Consider the following 24,348-nt stretch of genomic DNA (forward strand, 5'->3'; position numbering starts at 1 on the left):
CAGGGCTGTATCTACAGTGCTCTGAAGTGTGGTTTTGGGAATGATCGGGAGAATGAAGAGCTCCCAGATCAACCAACTTTACATCTGTTCAGCTGCTTCCTGGGGAAGCAGGGATCAAGCCTGCTGGGCACATGCAGCCCCAGATTCAGTGAAGTACAACCTTGGACCATGCTGGCAGATCCACTGCCTACAGGCACAGATGAAAAGACGGGTCTCAGGCTCAGGATAGTCCTGAAAATTCAGTGTGGCCTGTCAGTGGTTTCCGTATAAGAGAGACTGAGCCGCATCAAACCAAAAATCCAGCTGCCCCAAGCGCTCTCTCTGACAGAGGTCAACCGTGGGTGCCTGGGGAAGGATGATACTTCACAGGTAACTCTCCCAGCATCTGGTGGCTCAGAGGTGCTGTATCTGTGATTAGGAGCCCTTGATGGATTGTTTTTCCATTAATCTGTCCATTCAGGTTTTAAGTCTATGCAAGCTTTCTGCTTCCTCAACGTCTGGTGTTTGTGAACTTTAACTGTTCAGTGATGCTTTACATGAAGTGCTTTGTTTTCTTTGTTATGAGCCTGTCTCCTTTCAGCTTTACATTATGAGGGCCAAGCTACAATCATCTCCTATTCGTCTTCTCTGTTTAGACCTCTGTAACACCCTCTTGCAGTTGTAGGGATGTGCTCTTGCCCTATTTGTGACGGTATTGAAATTTTACACCCTTCTTGATTCTAGTCTGTACTACTCATGAAACTGGAATAGTTTATTGCAGTGGTCCTAAAATCCATGAACCTAGGAAATAATAACATAAATTAGATGATCTGTCTGTGAAAACATCTCCTCCATCCTGGCAGGTGGTGATGTTCACAATTTGATAAGCCAACGTAAAGTCAAGCCAGGAAAAACAATGCATAAGCTGCAATATATTCTTGTGTTGGCTTAGTACAAGAAAAAAAAATAAATCTCTGGTTGTCTAATATCATGCTTCAACTTTCTGGCCCAAGAAAGGAGTCCCATAGATGTAGGATTGAATGCATTGGCAAGCAAAGAAGTTGCTGCCATTTGGCTCCATGACAAGAACAGCATTGTGCTATAGTTTGTTGTTTTCTCACAGACTCTGCAATAACTGTACGCATTAATCTTCTGATCCTTTTGTGTAAAATGGCATGTTCCTTCATGGGTGAGAAAAAACTGTATAGCACTGACACCACTACAGGTGCATCACTCTACAGCACCACCTTTACCTCTGGCAAGGGTTTGCGCATATTAAGCAGTGACCCCAGCAGTGACATTTTAATCATTGCTGTAGGGAACACAAATCAGCAGCTTGTGGCTTGTGCTGATAGATTAATTTTACACTTTTCCTTTAGTAGATTCAGCCTCTTGTTCTTGCTGTAGGTCTAATGCTATTGTGTTTGCGTCACCAACATCTCTGTTGTTAGTTTGTGATACTGAGTTGTGTTTTATTTGCATATGCTCCAGTAGTATCAAGACAATTTTAAGATAAGCCACAGGTGCCACTCCTCACTTTCTTTGTTTTTTTTTGGCATGTGCAAAATCCTCCACTCAGCCTTTTTGTCCAGAAGAGCTTCCAACTAATTCTGAATGATTTTATACTTCTTTTCCATCTCTGTTTGTACCAAAGATGCTTCTTTTTGGCTTGGTGGCCATCTTGAGTGGCTTGAAGTTATGCCTCTCGTTGTGCACTTGAATATAACAGTGTTCTGGAGATGGTAATAACCTTCCAGCTCTAGTATGTTTGAGACAGCAGGGCAGGGTATGAGGGCCTTGAATGCAACCCTTACCCCTTCCAGCAATCCCAGATGTGATTCAAGGTCCCCAAAACCCTTGATGGAAGAAACTCTCAATTGCTTTCTTGAACTTTGACATCACAGTAGGCTTTCAAGTATATTTTAGGTGCTGTGGGAGGCAGTTTGGATAGATTCTAATGTGTCTTAGCTTCCCTGGGTGAGCAAAAGCCCTATGCTATTTCAGAAAGGGGTTGAGAAGTCCTACCTCCATGCAAGCAGTGACATATTCAGACAATAGCACTGAGAATCAGAGAGAAATGTTCCGTGTTCAGACATAGCCGTGTCTAACTGCCTTGGCACAATATTATCTTTGGAGCTTAGGGCTTTGCCACCCATCTTGCAGGGGAATGAACAGAGGGAAGTGAAGTAAGCAAGGAGCAGAGTTTGTAGAGGTATTACATGAGTGAATAATGAGAAGGAAGAGGTTGCACGGGTTTACTGGACAAGAGGCTCCATTTCCCAAGGAATTTCTTGAAAATTTCCCAAGGAATGGTTCTGGCTAGGCATGGGTTTCCTCTTCCTGCTGTGAAAGGGTGGTGGACTGGGTTTTGGTGGTACTTGTAGGCTGTGGATTGCTAAGTGCAGAGTGCCCATGTGTGACTCCTGGTTCTATGCCTGCCTTTTTTGCCCTCCTCCTTGTTCCTGAAGGCTGGGAACATGTTAGTACCTCTGGCTAACAGCTGTACTTTGGGCTATGCCAACAGCCTCTCCTTTTTAACCTGATGTGAATTTCTCTCCTATCCCCAAAGAAATGTCCTCATTGTTACAGGCTAAAGTACACAGGCTGTCTTGTTCTGGCCTATTCCAGCTAAAGGACAGAAGTCAAGCATAGGGAACATGATAAGAAATCCTGCTCTCATGAAAAGAAAGAAAAGTTATATTCTTCCATTGTGGATAACTGGATCCCCACCCCACAGCACTTCTGTGGGTTGCCACCCCATTGCTTGGGGATGGCAATCCTTCTTGGCCAGCAAGACGGTCCTTGCTGGGCTTCCAGCAATTTAGAGCATGTTCCAGGTGCACAGAGCTTAGACTCTGGTTTGATCCTGCTATAGAGGCTTGTTTCTCTGCTACATGTCCTGGCATTGGGATCATTGGAGCAAAGTCTGCTCCTGGGCCTAGGGAATGGCACTGGGACCTGTTCTGTGGGCTGAGCTGAAGATCCTCTTGCTCCTCTCCTGTCAAGCTGAGCTGAGGCCAGCGACAGCTTTTATGAGAGTCTGCTACAAAGTGTGCCCTAAGTGTCCTGCTACAGGCTAATTTTTCAGTGGAGTGGGGATATTTATCCATGGAAATGGCCATGCAGCTCCTGGGGAAAAGCAGATGAGACTCTCTGAGGCTTAACTGATGAGCTTTATGGGTGAGGCTGGGGTGAACAGCTTGGAAAAAGGACTGAGTAGAGGGACCTTGGAGGCAGCAGTTGAAAAGAGCTCTTCTGGAGGGAAGTGGAAGCAGAGGCAGTATATTGGCTAAAGGAAAGGGGCTGTGGCAGGTGCTTCTCAGCTGGAAAGGGTGGAGCTCTCCCCACTGCTGTCAGTGGGGAGAAGAAAAGCTCCTGCTAGATATAGTGGCTTTAGCTCTGCTGCACATGCCATGTTCTTGGCCTCCTTACCATACTGGGGTGTTCCTCTATGCCAGTAGCATCACTGTCCACAGCTTGTGAGCAGGGTGTGGAGCTTTGGAGCTCATGATACCGATACTGGTTAGTAGTGGCATGAAAGGAATTGGGTTGTGGGAAACTGAGTCATATATATTCTGTACTGCTGACTCTCCCAGCTGATGGCTCATGGACTACTGCTGGTCCATGAAAACTCAGAAGATGGCCTATGAAACAGCAAAGAAAAAAATGAACACAGCAAACCGACAGATGGCTTCTTGCACAGCCAATGTCCAGTTTCTGTCCTGGGAAAAAGTGGAGGAGGCTTCAGGCTCACTGGAGCCTTTTGGACACAAGGGGCAGCAGTAAATGGGTCAAGGTGCCCTTCTTTATGGAGTGCATTGGCAGCAGCTGACTGCAGGGGAGAAAGGAGAGCATGTGGGGAAGAGCCTGCCAATGAGAGAGGGAGCCAGAGGGAGATTCCTGAGAAGCCCAGAAAGTATTTTGAAAATGGAGACCCAACCCAGCGTGGCAAATGCAGCATGACCCCTCCCTAACACAGCATGGGGAAAGCAAAGAGCCCAGCTGCTTGGATACTCGACACCAGAATCACACTCAGCCGCTCCATTCCCTGGTGCTGCTTGCAGTTGATGACTGAGGGTCATTTCCAGCATGGGATTTCACATATGAAGCCTGTCCAGTGTATGGCAACTGCTGAGACTTTCGGAGGGGGTGACTCGGTTATGGACTGGGAAATGAACACAAGGAGCTGTTGCTAGAAACCAAGCTGAGGCACATGAAAACAAAATGGATGTCCAAACTGGGACGTCTCCTGGGGCTGCACCGTGCTGACAAGCTGACCCTGGATGTGTTGCATCTCTCAGCTTCACAGCTCCTGATGCATGGCACCAGCTCTCCCATATGTCAGGAGTCACATTCCCCACTGCTGGAATGCAGCCACCTCTGGAGCAGAACCCAGCAGCTGTTTAAAGAATTGACAGAAACAAACCAGGGACAGGATGCAAAGACACAGCCAAAGTGCAGAGGAAAACAAGGGAGGGAAAAATGTCAACCAAGTCCATAGGGTGAGTGTGATGGTCACAATCAAATGATAAAAGAGCACAGCAAGCTACCAGGTGTCAACAGAGCTAAAGGAACCACCTGGGTGTTTCCTGTTGGCCTGAAGCAAGCACAGAGTAACACAATTTAGCTTAGACTCTTTTTTTACATACCATGCCCTGCCAAACTCCCTTGCGTTTGTTACAGCTAAGACTGCCGATGTAGACTTATATAATAGCTTAGCTGATACTTAGTAACCCATGAAGCCGTGATAACCTGGAAAGAAGCACGACCCATTTGTCTCTGGTGGATAAAGAATGTGAGGTTTAGTTTCTCTCTTCAAACCTGTCTCACTGTTAGGTCAAGCTGTTAACTTGTTTTCTGTTCTTCCAACCCTGCTCCTCAGACCCTCTTGGACACTAAAAGAGGGATAACCTAGAAAATAACCTAGACACACCTTAAAATGCCATCAGAAGAGTCAGGAATGATTGAAAGGCTGAGCAGCCTGTGGTTCAGAGGTGCTTGTGTGAGTTTTATCTGCTGACACATGAGCAATGCAAGGGAAGGACCACTCCATGCGAGTCTTATTTCCCAGCAACCTGCCCCAGGCCTCTGTTGCAGAGAAGACATCACACTGGATCATCAGATAGTTAAATTGGAAGAATCCTCAGGAGTCCTGTGGACCTACTTGTTGATTCTGGGGCATCAGTGGAGTGTTGGTCTGGCACAGCAGAGCTCCTCTTACTGCCTTCTCTTCCAGCCCAGTCCTGGGTATTCATCCGAGTTAGTCAAGAGTATCTGGACTGGCAATTACCTTCAGACTCTAGCTTAAAAGGAATTAATTAGAATGAGCCACCAACTGAATCCACCAGTGAGACTGCTGTGCGGAGACATCCGGGGCTTTGTGTGGTGGCACCCATCTGAACAGGCTGGCTCTTGAAAGGAGGTGGAGCGGAGGAAGAGGAGCAGAGTGTTTTGAGGTGGATAATGGAAGAATGAAGAGACAGGAAGCCCTGAATGCCCGCACTGCCATTGCCCCTCCATTTCAGTCCAGAGAAAGCCCTCTGCTCCCCACACATGGACTGCCCCTCACCACCATTGTGTTTGGCTACTTGGAAAGCCATTTGCAAGCCTCCCCCCATTGCATTCAGTGTGCAGCCACAAGAACAGCAGCCGTCTGGATTCCTTCCAGCTGTCCAGTGAGAGAAAGGGAAAAGCATTTAGTAGTAGCAGAGAAAAGGAAAAAAAAAAAAAAGAAAAAGAAAAAGAAAAGGCTAGAAATCATTTTTCCTGGCACACTATGACGCACAGATTTGGGAATGAGGGTTGTGAAAGCTTTTTGTTTAGCTTATTCTTTTCTGGTCTGACAGCTGATAAGTCCCACAGCTCAGAAACATCTGACAGGACTGGCTGAAGTAAATTCATCTTTCATCTGCCCATCATGCTCCTGAAGTGGAGAGTGACAGAGCTGTTTCTCCTCTGTCTGAATGCTGTTCTCTCTCCTTCTCCCTCTTTCGCGTGCTGTTGTTTGGAGCTTGGGAAAACCGGTTTCCTTCCTGCCTATAGCCTTCTCCCCAGGTTCAGGGCAGCATCCGTCTGCCCTTGCACCTGCTCCCTACAGCTGTGAGCTGCCTCTGCTGAAATCATTTGCACCCGAACCAGCAGCAGGCTGACGGGGCCCCTCCAGCTTCCCCTCAACTCTTTTCCCTGTCATATTTTCCTTGCTGCTCTTGCAATTAGCACGCTTGTTCGCTGCTCTTCTCACTAGCTCCTTCTGCTTTCCCGGCACGCTCCCCTTTCAACCTCCCCTGACTCCTTGTGCAATCGCAACAACGGGGCTTCTCAGATGCAGCTTTTGAGACACAACTCCTTTTCTTTGCTCTGTGTCCTGTCCCCCAGAACTGCTGAGTATCCACCTCCCAGGTGCAGAGATGTCCTGCTCATTTAAAAGGCCTTTAGCATCTTCCGTGGACTGGTTAGATCTTTGCTGGCTCTGGCCCTGCCTAACCTGTCACATAGTTGCTTCTCAGTGGGGAGATACCCCTGATGTCAACCAGCCACAGCCTCCACAGTGGGTCAGAAAACCAGGCAGTCACCACAGCTCGGCTGGTGAGGAGTAATTTGTACACCCTGCAAATTACCACCCCAGGTTATCACTTGTGATGGGTGGCACATGCTCTGATGCACCCATCAGGTTGGTGTGTTACCCTTTGGAGAAGACTGCATCAAGACAGTACACCTACAGCAAACCAGCAGTTGCCATGGGATGGGAGATATGAGTGTTTTCATGGTATATACTGAGGTGACAGCAGTGAAGGACAGCAAGGAGGGGTGTCTGAAATTGGGTGACCCAAATATCTTTCCATGTGGAGTACTAATTCTGTGTGCTCTTTCCTTTGTTCGTGCCCAATCATATAGCCTTTTTTTTTTGTGTGGGTAGGTAGCAACCTCTTTGAGGCAGGGACTACCTTTTCAGTTGAGGTCATGTATCATCTAGCACGAGGTATAGGTTTTTGATGGGGCACTGGCTCTGCAGCCTGCTAGTAGGTGACAGAGAAGTATTAAAGGTGGGAAAAGAAGAGCCTAAGACCCCAAGCTACTGAATGGGGATGTTTTATTCCAAAGGTGGGGTTCTTTCCCACAGACTGGTGGGAAACAAAACAAAGGGATTAAAAATAAAAGACACTATAAATTATTTGGATTACAAATGGCACTGTACTTTGACATAAATTTTAACAGCTAGGAAAAATATGAATGATAATAATAAAAAAACCCAACCCAAAACAAACCGCTCTCCAGGCTGATGGGAAATCTTGCTTCGCTTCCTGCAGCAGAAAATCAATGATCTAATTTCACTTGCACTTGACAGGCTGCATCTCCCAAATAAGGCACTCCATTTGACACACTTGAAAATGCAAAGCTGTTTCGGCAAACTCCCTCCTTTGCATCACAAGGATGTCGTTTTGGTCCCAGTGATTTGTTTTCTCATGCATGTGTTTTGCTGGAGAAAAACAAGCACCTGTTTTGCGAAACGGGACCTCTAACATTTAATTTACTCATCTCTTTTAAGAGGCTCAACATCATGAATTTTTCTTCCGTGCGTTCTGCAGTCTTTGCTCCCACAGCTCCCCCGCTCATCCCTTCCCAGATTCAAAACTATGTGGCTGGGTTACGTCTGGCCACCAGCTGGGCCCCAAAGTCTGTGCAAGAAGCTCAGCTGAATCCTCCCCGTATCTCATGGTTGGTCTCACAATATCTGTTTATATCCTGTAAATTAGTGCAATGTGGCCCCTAACCAGGATCCTCACAGTTTTACAAGCAGCAACACAAGTCTTGCCAGGCCAGCAGAGAACCTGGATGGGCCGATAAAAGCTCTGGTAAAATTGCTTTCAGATTAGTATCCCTGGTTGTATCTTTGCAATGCAGCTTGAACAACAGAAGAAAAGGGGTAAAGAAAGGGGCGGGGGAGACAGTGAAAGTGTGTCAAATATTTTGTTGAGTTGCCGGATCTGGTTCAGCGCTATTAAGAAAGGGGATATTGAAGAGTGCTTTTCATTCCACCATTTTGAAGTGGGTAATTGCTTTCCACACGGTGCATTGGGTTTTGATGTGAGTCCAGCTGCAGTAACGCAAGTTATGGCAAGGGCTGTTCCAGTGCAAATGTGTTATTTGAGTGTCTCTTTGCTCACACTATGACTAAACAGAAGCAGCTGTGGCCAGAGGGCCATCAGTGCTTTGTATCACACAATCTGGCATTTAATGGAAAGTTTTTGCGTTTTCAGTTGGAAAAACTTTCTTTCTTCCATGGCTGGAAGTTTTTAAGAAATTTATATTTTACATGATGCAAAAAAGTGCCCTGAGAAACAATTGTCCTTTGCACCAGAGATGATACAAGCCTGGCAACACCTCGGCCTCCAGTATGACTCACATATTATCAGCCTCAGCATGCCCAAGAACCACCAATGTATGTTGGTCAGTGTCGCGAAATGGAGTGGATTGGACCGCTTAAAGAATCACCTTCACGGGTATTAGCAAAAATAATTTAATAGGAATTTATAAAAGCTTAACTTCACAGGATTTGATGGCAAGGTTCACTCTATTACTTAATACATGGATGAAACGTATAAAGGAAAATTGTTAGAATCAAACTAAAATTATATATACAGAGACTGATGATGCAAAAGATTAAGAGAGAAATATATAAAGGAAAATTGGGTTAGAGTTGATTTATCACGATTGGTACAGAGATCAGGAGTGTAAAAAGGTAGGGGAGGCCCTCCTGTTGAGTCATGAGGTTCAGAGAAGACCCCCTTGCTTTCTAAACTCCTGTTGGAGTCTAGGTGCAGCTGGATCAACTCCTAGTCCCAGACTTGGTCAACGGTTTATATCTAAAGCCTTTATGAGTATAATAGCAGCCTGAGATTCATTCACAGTTGAATAAAGTTCACAACGGTGACTTATGTATGGATTTGAAAGGCAATATTTGTAATATACTTGCTATAGAATATTCAGGTTAGTACATACACACATGCACAAAGACACTAAGAGGTATACATATAAGCAAGTAAAAGAGGTATACCTGTTAAAAATTCCCCTCGAATTCAGTGAAAATATTAACGTCAAATGCTTCAGCATCTTTCTCAACGGGCGAAGGGTTGAGCCTCAAGGAGCAAAGGGTATCAGCTCAAGTCTCGTCAGCTTTCGGCAACAGACCACCAATCTTTGCAAACTGAGGAGTTTGTGAGATCTGAGAGGGGTCCCACTCAGAGGGAGATGCTGGTCGCAGCCCACTGGGATCCAGGAGAGCTCAAAGGATCTCACTTAGTACTGCTGTTTATAGGTTTGTGAGATGATTGGCTTTAGACATCAGGAAATTACTGGGATTCCAGTAGCACTGGTACTGTTTCACATGAGTTACAATTCAGATAAGGAAGGCTCCATTCTCTGTCAGAGAATGACTTAAGATTCAGATACAGGATGCTCCAAGGCTGTCAGGAGAGGACTGAGATATGTCCCAAGGCTGTCAGGAAATGACTAATTATCCCTACTCCCATCCCCAGCATCCGCTGGGCAACAGGAGTCCTTGGTAGGGTCAGTGCAGCTCCCTGTCTTAGCCATGCTAGGGTTCCTGGTATGGTCAAGGGACACTTAACAACCCAACTCATTACACTTACGCTAAGGCCTAGTGAGACTTCGTGAGTTTGTAGATCGGCTCAGAGAGGGACAGGGGAAATGCACCACCACAGTCAGGCAAGCCACCTGTACATTTCTGGAGGCCAAGAGTTTCAAGAAAATGAGGTAAAACTGGAGTAAGGACAGATTGGAATAACAAGACTACATTGCTAAGCCAGGGCAAGAAGATCCCATCAGTCTGCAACCCTATAATCTGCAAGGATGCAAATTCCTTGTTGCTCAGCTATTTCAAAACTAGCCTGGAGAAAGCACTGAAAGGGAACAAGCATGCTTTAGCAGAAAATGTAAGAGATGTCTCTCTGCTTCAGCTGGGACTTGCACAAGGTTTTCGCCATTAGCAACAAGGAGCCCAGGACTTTGGGCGAGCAGCAATGATTGTCTGCAGGAGAGTCAGGCAAGTAGGGCAAAGATACAGGACTGCGGTAGTTGTGAGATCTGGGCCTGGCTCACAAGAAGCAGCAGCGAAATCTTCAGGGAGAAATTTTGTACATGAATCTGGGCACTTCTTAAAGATCTTTTTTAAAATTTTTTTGAGATTATTCTCAGGCCCTCAGGAGCAAGCCATTCTTAATGGGTCTACTTGCAGCCTGGACCACTTGGCAAAGCAAGCAAACAAACAAGCGAATGAATGGAAACATAAAGATGGACCATCTAAATAGGCCCATTTTACATTTATTACCCTCCTTAGAAAGAAGCAAGGAAACAAGAAAGATCTACTCAATAGAAAACATGATTCCCCCAAGGTCTCGTATTCCTTAATTGCAGCTAGAAGCAAGTGACTTTCTCAGGTTTGGTGCAATAAGCCTTTGGGAACTGTTGGGATTAAAACTCAGGATCTCGAATCCAACTTTTATTTCCCCCTTGAAATCTTAGACCACACAGACTTCTGCTTATAAGTGTATGGGCACATCTATGCACGTGGAGGGGAAGCTCAGCATCACACAGGTGGTCTGCTCTCTTTCTGAGAGGATACACACGGTAATTGAGATAAAAACCATGAGTCACTGTAGGGAAGAAGGATGCTGGTTCTGACAAGCCCGTCAGCTGCCTGTAACTGTCACCTTCTGAACCTTATGTCTTTCATTTTCTCATTCAATCTGGTTTTTTTTGACTGGCCTTGATGCTTAAACCGTAATTTACCAATGGCTTTCCTTGGTAATTCATTTCACACATTCATTACAGTCCGTACAGCTATAAACACATGTGGATTTCCTTTTTAACTCTTCATTTCCTAGGTTTTTGATAGAGAGGTTCTAAAGCTAAACCACAGGAATGGTTGATGCAGCTCTGGTTTATTAAGTCTACCCCACCGTGTCAAGTGTCTACAGCGCGTACAATTATTTGGGCTAAGCTACAGTTATGAGAGAATTCATTTCACCCAAGGGTAGATTAAGTCTGTAGGTGTTTTGTATTGGAATGGTGATACTCATGTTGCAAGACGAGATGGAAATGCTAAATTCTTAGGGTCTCCTCAGATCCCAGTACATGCTCTGGAGTTCATGACTTCCAAAGCTAGGTTCAGCCAACTACTTCCTCTCCATACATACTGCATAATCCATGTGCATAAGACTACACTAAAAAAGCTGTATAAGTGCCAAAGGTCAAGGTCCTTTGGGTCCTTTATGAGATGTAAAGCTGAGGTACAATTAACTCCAAACAGGCAGAATGTCTGAGTGCAAGAAACAACAACAGATGGAAATATGTACAGTTGGCTTTATCAGCGACCATTTTTATACCCGCAGTGACGGACATTTCAGACTACTCAGATAAAATTAGACAAGAGAAGGATGGGAAAGTTGTTAGTATCTCAGTCTGTTCATATATGGTATTAAGAAGCCAGCAGATTGCAAGTACAGATTAAAGAAGCTCCCAAACTTGAAGAGAAGTCCTGTCATTTCTGCCTGGAGGTGATGACGCCCCTGAGGAGTAAAATGCTGAGGGATTCAGTCTGACACTTCTTCTATCGAATGTAACAGTATAAAGAAGAATTCAAAAGTTGATCGATTCCTTTGTCTCCCTCATCCTGGGCTTTATCATGTTTCTTATTCTTTCCATTTTGGGACACCTGCCCTGTAAAATAAAGTGATGATAAAGCAGCTCCTTACAGTGGATAGTATCTATCTTCAGATGAAAAACACTGTTTGTTTTTCCTCATTTAACTTAGTTTTGTTTTCTGAGGAATGTGGAGCAGTTGGTGATCAGAGTTTTATCCTAGTCAAAGAAATCTTCATAGGAAAGTTTCTGCGAGGACACTTCTGAAAGGAGGCCCACTGTAGTTTTTGAGATCAGAGTGGACGGCAAGTCTAGAGAGATGGCTCCTGACTAAACACAAGTCTGAGACCTAGGAGATATAGACTCCATGAGGGTCTGTCATGAGAGACAAGGAAAACAAAACCAGATTACCAAAACTGTCTTTTTTTGGCAGTTCTCCATCAGAATCTAGCACAATCTGTCCAACGAGAGTTTTGGAGTCTGGGAAGACAGATTCCTCCTGATAAAGGACATTGTTCGGCAGTCTTCCTCTTATGCTCTGAAGGTGTTGGAGGTCTCGAGCCCAACCTCCTGCCTCAGCCCTTCCTTGAATATTGTGTTCATGCCCTCTGGCCACCTCAGTGGCTCTCTGCTGACTCCTCTTCACCTGCCCTAAATTTCTCTTATACTGGGGGCCCATAACTGTCCAAACGAGTTCAGATGGAGCTGCTTGAGTAAAGCATGAAGGGGAATGATCACTTTCTCTAATAATTTAAAGTCCACTGCCTCACTGTCTCCTTGGCTGTTTCTTCTCTCCATAGATAGTCACTTAGAGCTGCTAAGTACTGTGCAAATCTCTTCTTATTTGCCCCCGAACTGGCCTGCCAAAGAGTCTCTGTCCATCATTGTTACAGGCTTATAACACCACTGCAAAGACCTGAGGATTTCCCGGTGGTTTCAATGGTTTTGGCTGGGCTGACTTTTGCTGTTTGCATGCTGCATTAAAGCTCATTAAATCAATAGCAGTGATTCACCAAGGAGGAGGGAGACTAGCCAGTAAATAGGAGGCTAACCTGTAAATATCATGGGGTGTGTTTTGCTTTGCTTTTAGCTGGCGGATGAGACAAGTAAAAGGATTTTTTTCCTGTATGTCACTGGAGGGAGAGAGATTCCTATAGGCAATTCATACCATGTAAAAGTTAACCTTCCCCCTCAGCCTGGGCAAGGTTTTGCGATAGCCAGAAATCATCTTAACAGCTCCTTCTGCCCATAGCAGCCACACCTCCCTCCCAGCCACAGCTCTGAGTCTTCTTGAGAGCCTGCCCCTCTCTCAGGGTGTCCTACTGCCTGACAAGCAGATATAAGACAGCATTAAAGAGACAACATATTCTCAGATAAAATGTTCCAAATATAACAAGTCTATTTTTATTAAATTTGACCAAAGGCCTCCCTGCTTCCTAATCAGAGAGCCTGATTTGCTGACTCCCCCAGACCTAGCTGCCCTGGCTCACTACAGCTGTATCGTGAGATAGAATTACATTTTCATAATGACTCAAATCTTTTCCCAAGTCCTTAAGTATTTTCACAAAAAGGAAAAAAATAAGGAAAGAAGTTTAAAAAAAAAAAAGAAGAACCCCCCCCCCCACCACCCTCCTGTAAAATCCAGGCACCAACCCTGAGTTGTGTGTGGTCTTTTTTGTCTTTTCTTTTGGCTTCCCTCAAGACACGGCTTATTGCATTGGTCTGGATGCCGTCCTACCAGCACAGTTTGCTGGCCAAGCCCTGATCCCAACAACAGCCACCTTAGCAGGTGCCAAAATAAACGTCAGCCTCCAGCTACCTGTACCGACTGCTGACGCTTCTGTGTTTGTCGTGGGCCACGAGGCTGGAAAGGCAGCATCTTCTCCCTCCATTCCTCTGGTGTGTATCGGTCCGTGGACCTGGACTTTTTTATTCAGGGGAGCCTTCAGGGCACTGCAACCTGGAGAGCTATTTTAAATGCCCTTTATTTAGAAAAGTGTGAAGTTGTCCAGAGAGAACTGGCTGTGAAATGGACAGAGGCTGAAAAATGTGTGTATACGATGTGGAAGCTGCATGTGCACAATCATGGTTCATACCTGAAACTTCAGCTTTCTGTGTATCTTTAGCTCATGTGGGTGTGCATGTGAGTGTTTCCTCATGTATAGAGTGTATGGGGTGTGTGCCTGTGGGTTTATTCCAAAGGGACCCATTTTTGATGTCAGCTGTATTGCTCATGACTGGACTAGCTCCTCTGGGAGCCAGTCCAAGGCTTTTCGATCACACAATCACTTCCATTGGATTTATAAGGTGCAGCTAAAATTAGGAGGCATTCAAGTTCATGAATGATGTAAAAGGGGAAGTTACAGGTCATGCTTAAATTGGTCAGAAAATTACAGGAGTCAAGTGGGGAAGGTGTGCAGTCCGGCCAGTTGCAGGCACCAAAAGGCCTGGGGAAGCCGGGGCTGGGGAAGCCGGGGCTGGCAGGCGCACAGGACTATTGCTTTGTTCCCCTCTGTTTTACAAGCTGCCGTGGTTGTTTTTCCACATTCCACCATATAAAATAGACTGGGTCTCAAAGACCTGCTTCAAAGTCAGTCGAAAGACTGCTAATGACTTGCTTGGGCTCCAGAGCCTGCTCTGCTCAATATGGCTTCAATTTGACTCCTACTTTTGGATTGTCTGAGTGGGGAGACCTGACTGGCTTAGGAGGCTTCTCCTGCCCTGGATGCATGCCACACCTGCCCAGCTGTGTCCTTCAGTATCCACTAGAATTATTCCCTATAAAAGATGAATTTCAGTTAAAACAAACAAATGCATAGGGTCTAGAAGAGCCCAGCAGTTTCTCTGCCTACACCTCAGCAGATCTATTTAAGGTTGCCACATTTCAACAAGTGAGGACGAAGCTAAGCTTTGGAGATGACTTCCAAAATGTATGCAGATGTTAAAGCACAGAGTACAAATAATTAAAAGCGAATAAAGAATAGTCCAAAAATACAAAATTAAAAAGTGGGGGGAGGAAGGAGAAGGGAAGAAACAGCAGTCTTTTTTTTCCCCAAAGACTTGTGGAACAGCTGACTGAAATGTCAAAGGGAAACAGGTTTTGGAAGTTGTATTTCAGCTCTGCAAACTTGTTTCTGTGCCCTTTCCTGGTTCAACATCTGCAACCCATATTTCATCCCTGTAGCGCTCATTGGAGGACTTCATTTCCCAAGAGTGGGGTAGGTGACACATTATGTTCGGGATATGCGGGTTCAGATGTTGATTAGAGTTCACAAGGGGAACAGCTTAATGGTTTCAGATGAGCAACAAGACCCTCAGCTAATGCTGGGCCTAAGCATAATGCTCTAAAACCAGGTTCAGAAATACTAGCACGAGTGGAAGCTGTTGTGCGATTTATACTGGGTGCATGGGTTTGTCTGGTTGTTTTTTAAGCCTTGTTTCCTAAAGAAGCAAGGCCTATGCTTCCTGGCTCAGTGTCTGTGCATGCATGGCTCTGTGTGTGCCAGTCTGTGCCATTCCCGGACTTTCAGAGTCCTGATTTGCCTCCCGTCTGCGAGAGTAGCACAGCTACCAACGATGGTACATTCCTAAAAGCTTTGAGAAAACTTGGCAGCTAGTGAGACCAGGGCACTCACTGCGGTTCAGGTGGGAGCATGAGGATGTCTCTTCTTGCACACTACAGAGACATTTTGTTTCATCCATGGAGAAAATTGTGATGGGAACTTGCACCATAAGGGAAAGCGACGGAGAGCAAAATTATATGAAATCAGCACTAGTGCCAGCTCTTACAGAGCTGCTGTGAACAACATGTAGCAGGAATTACAAGAATACAAGGAAAATGGTTAAAAGGGCACTCTGGGTACTCAGCCCAGGGAGTGGATGGAGGGCTTAGGTTCCCAGGCCACCAAGATGGTTTGGAAAGTTTTATTGCCAGTCCCTACAAGCCCAGAAGCAAAACTGCCAGGATTTATTTTCTTCCTGGAGAGATGCAAGAGAGCAAAGTCCAGAGGCAGTTAACCCAGAGACACTTAAAAAAGATAAATCTGTTGAAAGTCAGTATTTCCCTAAATTAAAGAACTCAAGGGAGGGATTTTTTTGGGGGGGAAAAAAATTTAAAAAAGAATCCATTTTGCCAAAGAAGTGCAACTTTTTGTTTAAAAAAATGAAGTGCTTCTTAACCTGATTTTTCCCACACTGTTTTTTCCCAGAAAAATAGAAAATGTTAGTGTTTAAATATGTGTTTTAATTTTCTAAAGTATGAAGGAAGAAATAATTCAGTGTTCCATGGCAGGAAACCACAACAATTTTAGGGGCAATCAGTTTTCTCCTTAAACTAAAATAGAGGATATAAATAAAATAAAATGATGCACGTTTTTCACATAAGAAAGCCCCAAATCACTTCCTGATCAGACTGAACCTACAGCTTTTCTGGTGGAGAGAAAACCATACAGAAAGTTTTTGCTAGACTCTGCTGGGCTTCTCTCCTGTCCCACCTTCAACTCAGATAACCGGGTCTTTTGTAAGGAAGCAGAGTCACCCTGACAGGTGGATGTGGTTAGCTTCAGTCACGTCATAAGCAAAGTTGGCGTGTCTCTGGGGAGCAGAAGGAAGGAGAGTTTATTTCTGAGACAGAAGGCAGCTGGCAGGCAAAATCCAAGAAGAGCCATACTGTCTTCTCCAGGAGAAAGTTCAGGCTCTCTCTTCGCTTGGCTCGTTGGGTTTGTTGTTGTTATTCTTGTTTGAGAGAGCAGGAAAGTCCCAGAAGGACATGGCGGAGCTGTGATCAGATGCCAAAGCAAAAAGCAACAGTATAAAGTCCTGCAGAATGGAGAGAAGTTTACAGGGATGTCCAGGTTTTCAGAAGTGCACCCAAAAGTTCCTGTTTTGGGACTTGGGTTTTGAGAGCCCAGCCTGGCAGCCATGCATCCTGCATGAGCTGGCAGTTTCATTTCTCTACCCAAACATGGGGTTGTCTGCATTTCTGTAGTGAAAGCTGATATTGCAAGAGAGGAAAAAACAAATCAAATGAGGGAAGTGTATTTCATTTGACAATGGGTCTTTAGAGTCTGCATTTTTTAGAGCTAGACTCTTGGAGTAAAAAAAAAAGAACAACCCACGTCTGAGATATGTGCAAAATACAGTGCAAATCTAAAGGCTGTAACTGTGTGAGAAAAGTCAGATGTTAAACAATCACAGTTTTATTCCTCCCAGCAAGAGCAGCCTGTGCACCTGTAGCCATTATTGTCTCTACTGTATAAAGTGAAAATGAATATCACATTGTATTGAAAACCCTCATGGAATACAATTACTCAACAGGAACTGTCCTAAATCTATCAGCTGTAACTCACTTGTAATTTTGTGGGACTAATGCAGAGAAATGTTTCTCCATGCATAGCTTGCCCCCAGCCTTTCCCCCCATTAATACATTTCATCCACTTTTGCTTACGATGGCTAAATTACCTGTAAAAGATTAATTACCTATGGGAAGTGTCTGTCTTGGTCTGTAGGAATGACATTATACTGAACATTAAATGCTGACACTATTAAACTCTGCTGGACATGTTTTGATATAATAACTTTGCAGACCACAAGTGAAATGGGTCCCTCACCAATTCACTACCTCATTGTTTTTCTGTCATCAGCAAACTTTGGGACATAGTCTCAGCCGATGTAGCTCAGAGTTTCATTCATGTCAGCGGAGTAGCTTATTACAGCTTTTTATTTCCCTGGAAGTTTTGCTGAGTTTCCAGCTGCAGAAGGGAATCTTTGTTCACCAGTAACCTTGACCTGATACAGAAGCTGCCATTTTCCAGGCAGATCTGTGGGCTGGTTGGGAAACTGATGCTCTTTCAATTGTAATCAACAGTTCAAAACAAAACACATTTTTCTTGTTGTGTTTCAAAATTATTTTTTTTGCCATCTTAGAAAGTAGAAAGTTGTTTTGCTTTGGTGTGCAGAAACTGCAAATGTGGGTGGCAGTTTGGGCAACTTCTGCACCCCCTTCCCACTGGAAAGAAAAGCAGAACAGATCTGAAAGAACTGAGATACAGCTGTGGTGGAAGGACTCTAACTCCGGCCCCACCCCCAGTGGGAACAATATTTATTAAAGGCTAAGAGATTTTACAAAATCTGTTTTCTTTCCCTCCAGACATTCAGTTTCTATTTATCTGTTGTTTTATCTTTCACTTAGAGGAGTTGTTTTCAACCTCCTGCTGATTTGCTGACCTCTCAACACCTTCAGTGGAGTGAACCCCGCAGAGCAACTTTAGCCCACTGGATTTTGGCTTGTCTCTATCGCTGTACACGGTAAGATGCACATGTGGATCACAAGTTGACTGAATCACACCTGAGAGCAGAGACCCTACTCCCACGCCTGGTCATATAGCTCTTCCTTCAACAGGAGCTGGAGGAAAACGTGATCCAGGCATTCCATGTCTTTGTTAGCATTGTCACATATGGTAGCTTTGCTTCTGGGGACTGTCTCCATGACAGACCAGAAATCAGCATAGCTTCAGCGAAATCAACTAAACAACAGATTTCTTGAAGCAGAGAGGTTTTTGTGGCCTCCTTTGAATTACTGAATGAATTCTGTATCCTAAGGACACTGTCTGGGTTAGGAAAACCTACTTTCAAAATCCAGTTACCTCCTCTTTGTACAGCTGCATTTTTCCTTACCATTGTCTATTTCCCCCTTGTTCAGGGCACTGGTGACTGCTCTTGTTCCTCCCCTGCCTGCATCATTTACCCCCCCAAATTCTCATCTGCTGCGTGTGTGCAACATTCACTGCTGACCCCATCCTGGCCCTCCTCCTCTGCCATGCTCTCCAGCTTTATCCCTCAGAGCTGATTGAAACTCCTCTGGTACCCAGTAGGAGTGGATGTGTTTGGCTGTCTCACCACGACGGCATGGTAGACACCATCCTGCATCACTGGGCCCACAATCACTGTCTGCTGACATGTCCTTATTGTGTGTGGGGGTTTGCAGGCTCGATGGTACTTAAACCCAATCCCTCCGACCCTCCCCCTGAGGAGATTGCACTTGGATCCCTTGGCTGCAGACGTACTTGTGTAGAGCAAGGAGTCAAGGAGAGGAGAAGAGAACATGGTGCATCTTTCAAGGATCAGCATTTTCAACTGCAAAGCCTTTTGTTCTGTAATCTGGGATATTTCCTAACAGTCCACATGGAGAAGAAAAGGGGCATTGTCTGTTGAGTGCCTTCATTACTAATCTCTCCTGGATGCATTTTAATTCATTTTAATGACTCTGCCTCCTGTCAGACCTTTCATTTGTTAAAGGGGTTTGTTAAAGAGATTAAGTGCAAGGGGAATATGAACCTCAAAACATTATGTTCCTTCCCCCAACCCCTCCTCCCTTCCCCCCAAGATTAATATTACACTAAAAGGAAGAGAAAAGGCATTTTCTGTGAAACACATTACAAGACTTTTAGGAAGAGAGGGAAGGAGGAGGAGCAATGGAGCGTGCCGGACTCTTTAACCCATAGAGGAGCTCAAAGGTGGCAGTATTGATATGACGCCTTTCCAGCTATATTGTTCCCCATCCATGTGTCTATTGAAGCTTTGTGCAAACACAGCTGTTTGTTAGGAATGCCAGCTTAGCCAAACAAGCCATCTGCCTCAATTTGCTTCTACTCTTGTCTTCTACTCATGTGGGAGCTTGAAATAACCTGCCCCACCCCTGAAAAACAAATGTACCATGCAGTACATGTACCATAAAAACCTTTCAACTGAGATCCAGGCCTTCAGCCAGCTGAAGGAATAAGAACTTCTTGGTTTCCCACATCAACTTCCTACCCAGGGATCTCAAAGTCCTTTGCAGAGTGTGGGAAGTGGCAAAGTCAACAGAATCCCTATGTGGAACTATGAGTTTATTTTCAAAATTCATGGTCTCAATAGACATCCTTTTAGACACATGTTTAATGGATTTACTAGAGAGATTCCCTCAACTAGCTCAAGGGACTATTTCAGTCCCTCTTGCAGTCTGTAAGACCCAAAAGCAATTTCCTTATATCCCTATGGACTCTTAGTTTCCCTATGACTGGATCAGGCTTCAGAAGTTCATGAGAAGGATAACAGAATGAAGTGCCATGCAACAGCAGAGTGATGTATCCTGGTCAAGAACATGGCTTTCTTACCTACGTGTCTAAATGCTCCTCTAATGTCCAGTTGGTAAATGGTGCAATCTAAGTAGTATGTATTTTGTGCAGAACGCTTACACAGAACATGCATCACAGCCTCATTACACATTGTAATGCAAGTACAGGGTGTATTCTTTCTGTTGGCTTCAGAGGGGATTGAGCCAGATCTGCCTGTTGGGGGAAAATAAGATGCATGTCAATAAAGAAACATGCAGGATGTTGCCCTTAAGCAGAAGGATCTGCTGAGCTGCCAGAGGATGTAATAGGATTGTCTAGACCAGGTCAGATTTCAGGCATAATCCAACGCAATCATGGTGTTAGGAAAGAGACTAGTGCCATATTGTGATGGATAAGTGGGAGAACTGCCTCCAAGTATGAAGGAATTATTCCACTTTTCTTGCCATTAGTAGGGACTCAGTTTTAATACTGTGTGCAGTTTTGGTTACTCCTTTTCAGGAAAGATGTAGACCAGCTGTAAAGTAACAGGAATGATTGAAGACCTGACTTAGAAAGAAAGATTGAAAGAAGTAGGGTTGTTTAGTCTAGAGAAGAGAAACTGAAGGGATCTATGATAGATGTCTTTGTGCACATATAAAGCTGCAAAGAAAAAGGAACAATCTGTTTCACCTGTCAGTGCAGACAGGGTGAGAGGCAACAGGTTAAAACTGAGGCAAACAGCATTAGCAACTTGGGGGAGATGTGTCCATCAGAACTTGTGGAATCACAAGCCCTAAAAGCTGGAACAGGAGGTTAGAAATGGTACAGGTATAACCATCCTGCATTGGAGTGACTTTTCCCAGTGACTTTTGGAGGTCCCTGGCAGTCTTGTTTGCTATGATCCTTTTTGTTTTCCACATAGCGAGTCCAGGATGTCTGATTTTCCCACTGCTATTCTAGCTCTAAAGGATGAACACATTCCTGAAAAAGGACATAAAATGATTGTGGATTGATTTGGGGTGCGATGATAAATATTCAAGAAACAAACCAAAACCATTAAAAGACCAATGGAGAAAAAGAAAAGTTCCCCATCTATTGTATTTTCTTGCTGTATTTTAAGTTTCAGGGACAAATCCATCCTGCCATCACGCAAGAAAGCTCCACACCCTCATAAAACCAATATAATGAGCGGAACATGGTAGCAAATCCTCCGGGTTTTGTTTTAGTTTGGAAGGCATTAAAGAAAAGTGTTGTGCAGAGGGAATGGAAATGTTGCCCGGGTGCCAATTCCACAAGGGCGTGTTCTTCTAGAGCCAGGTATGTCACTCAATGAAAAGCAGTGTTCAGCTCCTGCCATGGTTTGGGGGTTAGCCAAAGAGGTTGGAGAGGGGTGGCTGGAAGGAGGAAGGAGCCTGGTACCTTTTGCTGCCAACTTTCTGCTTTTTGTCCAGCTTCCCCTACACAAATGACATCCGAAATGCAAGCTGGCCCCTTTCCGTTATGGAAACCTCAAACTGAATTTAATAGTAGGTGCTTATATTCAAGTGTCCCATAAAGTGTTGTAGAGAATTGTATCATCACTGGAGCATTTTGTGGTGTGGTCCAACCTCTTCAACCTGAAACCTTCTCCACCCTAGAATTTTGGACTAGCCAAAGTGATTTGGACACATCTTCTAATCACTCGTATAAACATTTATTAATTTGTATTACTTCACTGCTTTACATCCTGTGCACAGAGTAAGAACCCATTATTGTAGATGGTGGCTGAGCAGCGACTATATCCCACAAGGCTGTAAGCTGACGTACACAGCAATGGATGGATGAATGATGGTAAGCTGATGGGCAAGCCAGACAAAATGTGCCTGCGTTCACCCTGCAAGAGAAAGATGGACTGGCAGACAAAGATCAACTCAGCACCTTCCCAACTTGGGCTGTTCATAGCCTGAGCTCCAACAAGCAGAACATACATGGTACAGGGTTCCTGCTGCTGGACTGGACTGTAGTTTGACATAAGTGTCAGTGATCTTAGCTTACTAGGGCAATGGATGCACCTCTGTGCTCCAGTCAGCTTTGCAAATCTCAAGTACTGGGGCACTTTCCCTCCCTCTTGACATCCATAGGATCTGAGAGCAATTTTCTTACAATACCACTCAATCTCTACGGAATCTCACTGCTTTCACCCCTATTATGTGCCACAAGACTTTCCCACAAGGGTTTAATCTTTCACTGCCTCAACTGAGAAATCTGTGGAAGCAGAAAGTGCACAAGACAGACTAAAGAAGAAAGAAAACAGTCGGGAATTGTTCAGCCTTGTTCCGAGATGCCCTGTCTCCCTACAGCTGAGATTCTTCTGAAATTCACTGGTACTAACTAGCATTCATCACTCCAACCCACAGCAATTTACTGGTGGCGATTTTCTGCTTCCAGCTGGTGACCTCCTGACCTCAGAGGTTAAGACAATTTTTATTCATGCTACTGAACTTGGCATCTGAATGTTAATGTCATGCTTTTTGCCTCCCCACCCCCCCCTGTTTTCCTGGTGGAGGCTTAGAGCCTGTGGAATCTTTTCAGGGCAAATGGAGAAATAATATGCCACTCCCAAAGCATGACAGCAGAACATGGCAAAAGTATTGCTGCATGGTAGTGCAAGCTTCATATTTTTAGGTGAGTGCTGGGCTGCTGGGAGAGAACACTCACTGGCCGGCTCAGTTGTGTGTCTTACGTATGGGTCACGTTATGTGGAAGAGAAGTGACTGTATGTAAACACTTAGAAAAAGCTGCAATAAAAGACAGAAACATCAAGACAATGGGATATGTTTTGAATGAACTCTTTCAACGTGCTCATTCAGCCATCAGGGAACAATTAACAAGAGTGGAAGTTAGATGGCTGTCATACCGTCATTCAGGGTCTGGGTAGCAAAACCCAGGGAAACTCAGACACTGATTGAAATGGGAGCAAGATGATTAAATATCTTTGCTGACCTGCAGTTGAGGGTTTTAGTGTTCTGTATCAGGTCAGTGTTCTCCTAAAGTCCTTTGAAAACAAGGGAAACAATGGGGAAAAGAAACCAAAACATTTCAATCATCTTCCTGTGACTCATCTTCAGTTCCACCTTACCCTTGTCCACAGCCCCTTTTATGTGAGGTCTTAATCACAGAAGATAAAGTTAGAAAGAACCTTAGCTCCCACTGAGAAATAGAAGGCTGAATATATTTCTACTTGTTTATTTAATACCTGGTAATGAGGCTGGGGATGGCTACCTGCTGGGGTGTCACAGCATATGTTGCCACCGTCACACCAAGAGAATATGAAATTTCTCTTTTGCCACTGCTGTCCTTTGTATTTAATGCCTTTGTATTTTTTTATTAATTGGTATCATGCTCCTTAGTGTCCGGAGTTCCTACTTGGGAATGTAGCAGTGTTTCTGGAACCCAGGGCAAAGTTGTTGACCCTGTCGCCTTTTATTTAGGTGTAACAATATATAAAGAATTGGGGTCTTTGACAATCTCCTCCTTCTCCTGAGGTGTACACACTGCTCACCCCACTTGCCCAGCCACAAGAGATGTTCAAGACCAGCACTTTCTGAATTCAGCAGTTATTCATGAAAACAAAAAATTGAGCAACAGCAGCAACATTTACTTATTTGTTTTTCACACTAAACAGAAGATTCCCTTTCTGCATTAGAGTGGAATCTCTGAAGCTGTGAATCTGAAATGAAAACCTCCATCTGTGTCTCCGTGTGTTCCCCTGGCCTCCCTACTCTGCTCCAGTGTAGCTGAATATCAGAACAGATCAGCACTGGCAAAAGACATGAATGCCTCATTTGCCCACAGTGTTAGGATGGGGTTCATCCAAATGTTGCCAATACTGGTTAAGTCAAGAACAACACAAACAAGCAGGCAAACCCAGGTGTCTGCTGGGGGAGCAGAGTAAGCTGGCCCTGGAGATGCCTTCAGTTATTTTCTTTCTCACTGTAGGTATCCCTGGTTTATTTATTGCCCAAAACATTTCCTTCACTGTGGACATGTTTGCTGGCCAATCTCAGGGACTGAACCAGGGACTTCAGGAGCTACCAGTGTGGCTCTTCACATGGTGAAGGAAAAGCCAAGCTAGAGCTGAGACTGAAATGTAATCTAGCAAAAGACCCTCACAAAGTTTCCTGAATGCCAGCAGTATGGTGGACCCTTCCCCATAACTTCTTTCTCTCTTGTTACATTTCTATCCTCCTTCCACTGCTAGCAGGAATCCTCTGAATTTCCATTATTTTGAAAATGGCTAGCTTTGGACATGTTTTGTGACTGACTTCCATCTGGTGCTGTCATTTAAGCTAGAGCTAAATGGGTTGTCACGCGCTCAGAGATCAGCATAAATGCCCTGGCATCAAAGGTTCACAGCCACAATACACCAGGCTGCTTCTGAAAAGGCGCGAGGATCAAGTCCGTTGCGATGCAAATGTGGCCGATTCCCTAGCTGGTGTTTTGTTTCTGTCTGGGCTTAGAGAGGAGAGGCTGAGGACAAGAAAGGAAATGTTCTGTGGGAAGATGATCTGGCATTTTTTCTCATTCTCCCCACACACGCATTCCAGAGAGTTATACACCAGATAAGCAGCAAGCA

This window comes from Aquila chrysaetos, chromosome 6, assembly GCF_900496995.4.
Source record: "Aquila chrysaetos chrysaetos chromosome 6, bAquChr1.4, whole genome shotgun sequence".
NCBI classification, from domain to species: Eukaryota; Metazoa; Chordata; class Aves; order Accipitriformes; family Accipitridae; genus Aquila; species Aquila chrysaetos.